Raw genomic sequence first — 3887 nt, forward strand, 5'->3', positions numbered from 1 at the left:
GAGGACGAACTTTTTATAAGGTATGGGGAATTGTAACAACTCGAATTTCCTCATTTAGAGTTCTAAATGTGGTTTAAAAATATTTGAAAATGTGATAGAAATATTCTAGAGATTTTTAGAAATTTTTAGAGTATTTTTATGTAATTTTTGGAGGTCGTTTGGTATTTTTACTAAACGAAAGAAGTTTCGACAAAAATAATGTCCAAGCCGAGATTCGAACCCACGAGCTCCGGCCGAACCAAGTCTTAAGCGAATCCGGCTGACCAAGTGTCCAAGAGGACGATGCTGATCAGATAGGTAGCGAAATATATTTAAGGAATAGCATTGAATAAGAACCCTAGTTAAAAGAAGAGAACTTAGGTAATAACTCAAGACCTAATTCCTCTCCTCTCCTTTTCTCTCCCGATGGCACAGCTCTTCTCGGCGAAAACGCAGCAATGGATCTAGGATTCCTCTCCGGCGGCCGGCCAAGGCTATTTCGGAGGGTTTTCCACAGAGCCGCGATCACGTCGTCAAGGAGAGCACGAGGATACAAGAGGACGTCGAGTTCTGCGGTTTCTCCGAAACCCTAAAGGTCTTCTTCGGCTGTAAGTCCAAGAAACAACATGTAAGTTGTAACTCTCCTGCAGTAGGATAGCTCCGAGGTTTATTTCTTATTCCTCTCCTTGTTTTCGAAGCTTTGCTTGAAATCTTAAAGCTTGCTTGTAGGTGAATTGATAAGGTAATGTCGTCTCACAGCATCCCTCAAGGATTGCATTTCTTTTGTTGCTATTCTTTTTGTCAAGATGGAACAACCCTTATACTTAGCATACAATTTTGGATTCATTGTTCTGCCGTAAGTCTCAAAAAAAATTTAGTGTGTGGAGCTTTTGTTCCTTTTTGGTTTTCTGCCATGCCACAGTTCCAGGGGGAATTACTTCCTAGGTTTTCGGATTTTAGTTGTAGAGAATTATGATGCTTAGGGATCCTAGAATAGATTCAAGAATTTGCTTGCTTTCTTGCTAATCTGTTGAAGCATGATTGGAGATTTTGGTTGCTTTACAAAAAGGTTTAAGCTGTGAATTTGCTACATAGGTTGTTTTAACTTTACAGCAAGTTGAATTTGATCATATGTAACGAAAAAGGGGCGCAAACAGCATGTACCTTAAAGGGCAGTTCGGTTTGTGCAAGGAAAAGAATAAGTATGTATAGATGAGTCAAGAATTGATATGCATGTGTATAGAATTGAGCATGAGGAATTGATTTGCAGTTTATCTCCTTTAGCAGTGTAGATTCTTGTTTCTTATTTTGAAGCATGCTTAAGGAATTCAGATGTGGTTTCATTTATTAAATGTTGTTGTAGCATGCTTAAAGAAGTCATATTTTTATTAGTTATATATGCAGATTTCTATTTAAGCTTGAAGGCAGTTTCTGTTAAAGCTTATAGTATGCAGAATTTTGTAGCAAAGTATGCAGAACTTTAGTGCAGTTTAGATCTCTTTGTAGTGCAGATTTTAGTTAACATTCAAGTGCAGTTTTGTTAAGCTTATAGTGCAGTTTTGTTAGCACAGTATGCAGATTTCTGTTAGCTAAATATGCAGAATTTTGATTAGCATAGTATACAGTTTTATTGTGCATTTCAGTACAATTTTATTAAGTATTTTCATACAATTCTATTAAGCATTTCAATATCAGAATTTGCTTAAACACTTCAGTTTTTTTTAAAAAAGAAGCATTCTTTTATTAGAGGTATTAACAAGTATAAGAAAGATAAAGAAAAGAAAGAAAAAGGCCAAGGCCTTAAGTATATCCCAAAGTCAAGACTTTTGGGATTTTGGCACATAAGGTGCTTATTAAAATGTCAAGACATTTAAAGAAGAAGTAATTAAGATATTTTACTTTGAAGAGGCTAGTACCCGACTTCCGAGGTTATCATTAAACAAATCCAGGTGTCCAATTCCGAGGTCTTGCCCCTGGTAGACCGAGGTCTGCTCTTTTAGGAAGGAACACGCATAAGATGGTACTACGCCTGGGCCCAAGAGAAGTTGATTATTATTTTGAAGTATTAAAAGTATAAGCTTTTGAACAAGTAAAATAAGTTTCACATAAGTATAAAAGTATAAGTTTTCAAACAAGTGAAATCAAAGAATAAGTTTAGAACAAATGAAATAAGTTTCACTTTGTTTTAAAATCAGTAAGTTTTAGTTTTCTTTTATGCTAGCATGTTATTTAGATTAGCTTACTGTTATTTGCTAGTAGATAAGCATGATTAGCTTTACATGTTTAGCATTTCAGCCTGTTTGATTCCTTACTATTAGATGAGCATGAGTAGTTTTCAGTAAGCATTCAGTTAGTTTATGTTATAGATATATGTACATGCATATCGAGATTTTGTGAGTTAGATAGCACTTACTAAGCAATTTTGCTTATAGATTGCATTTCCTCTTACTGCAGATAAAGGAAAGGAAAAGCTAAAGCAAAGGAAGGCGACGAGGAGGTGCGGATGGTGTGTGATGCCAGGACTATGTGAAAGACTTGGGACGTTATTAAGTTTTTCGTGTTTTAGTGGACTGTAAACATTTGAGATTGTACTGTATAGTTCATGTCATTTGAGATTGTATTTTATACTCCATGTCATTTGAGTTCATCCTTGTTTTAGATTGCATGCTAAGATGAGTTTTGTTTAATAAGTAGTTATTTTGGTGTTTGACACTTATTTAACTGCGTGAGAGTTTGTTATATGTTCCAGCCACCTGTGGCTGATGTATACTATGTTTGTATCTCAGTTTATGGTCAACGATACATGGGAGACTTTGTCAAAATTTTTTGGTAAGGACTCCTCGTGGTTTCGATCATACCGGTTAAGTAGAGTCAGTAGTTAAGTAACGGTCACCCTTAGAGAGTAGTAGTAAGAAGGGTAGTCGTTAAAATTCATGTCATCCAAGACATCTGAAATATGCAGTGGCATTTCAAAAAACGTATTTCGGATGGAAATCTAAGGAATCCAGCTGATTCTCGAGCATGGAAGGAATTTGATGATCGTCATTATGAATTTGCATCTGATCCTAGAAACGTACGCTTGGGACTCACTACTGATGGGTTTAATCCATTTAAAAATCAAAGCACTTCACATAGTACTTGGCCTATTGTCCTGATGCCTTACAATTTGCCACCTTGGGAATGCATGAAGCCTTATTCTATTATTTTATCCACCCTTATTCCAGGTCCCAAAGCACCTGGAAATGATATCGATATATATTTGCGCCCCTTATTGACTGAATTGAAAGATTTATGGGAAAATGGGATTCCACATTTGATGCTTGTGACAAAAAAATGTTTCAACTGCGGGCTGTCAATGATTTTCCTGGTTTAGGTTGTTTGTCTGGATGGAATACATATGCCAAGAATGCATGTCCAACTTGTGCTGATAATACAGATGCAGTATACCTAAAACATGGCAAAAAGTGGCCATTCAGAGGGCATCGTCGTTTTCTACCACCAGATTCAGAACTGTGAACAATGTCAAGTTATGGCAAACCAGAGCAACGTGAGTTGAATTTGGCACCATTGTCGGGATATGACGTTCTACGAATGACCTTAAATAAGAATGTGATTTTTGGTAAGAGTAATGCATCAAAACCAAATGTGAGAATAAAAACAAGATCAATTGAACAAATGTGGAGAAAACAAAGCATATTTTTTAGCCTTCCATACTGGGAATTTAATTTGATCCGACATAATTTGGACCCTATGCATATTGAAAAAAATGTTTGCGACAACATTGTTGGAACACTTTTAGATGATTCCAACAAGAGCAAAGATAATTACGCAACACGTAGAGATTTAAAGAATTTAGGTATTATGAAACAATTATGGCCCCGGGCACAATCAAATGGTAGAGAGTATTT

The 3887-nt window shown here is 36.0% G+C and overlaps 1 long non-coding RNA gene across 1 annotated transcript; it reads left to right on the top strand.

The window, feature by feature from the left end:
• The first annotated feature begins 345 nt into the window (after nucleotides 1-345).
• Nucleotides 346-2644, top strand: LOC121977494. The gene is made up of 2 exons (XR_006110872.1): nucleotides 346-607; nucleotides 2434-2644. It is a non-coding gene; the product is annotated as an uncharacterized LOC121977494 (long non-coding RNA).
• Nucleotides 2645-3887: the final 1243 nt, after the last annotated feature.

Source organism: Zingiber officinale, chromosome 4B (genome assembly GCF_018446385.1).
Source record: "Zingiber officinale cultivar Zhangliang chromosome 4B, Zo_v1.1, whole genome shotgun sequence".
Taxonomy (NCBI): domain Eukaryota; kingdom Viridiplantae; phylum Streptophyta; class Magnoliopsida; order Zingiberales; family Zingiberaceae; genus Zingiber; species Zingiber officinale.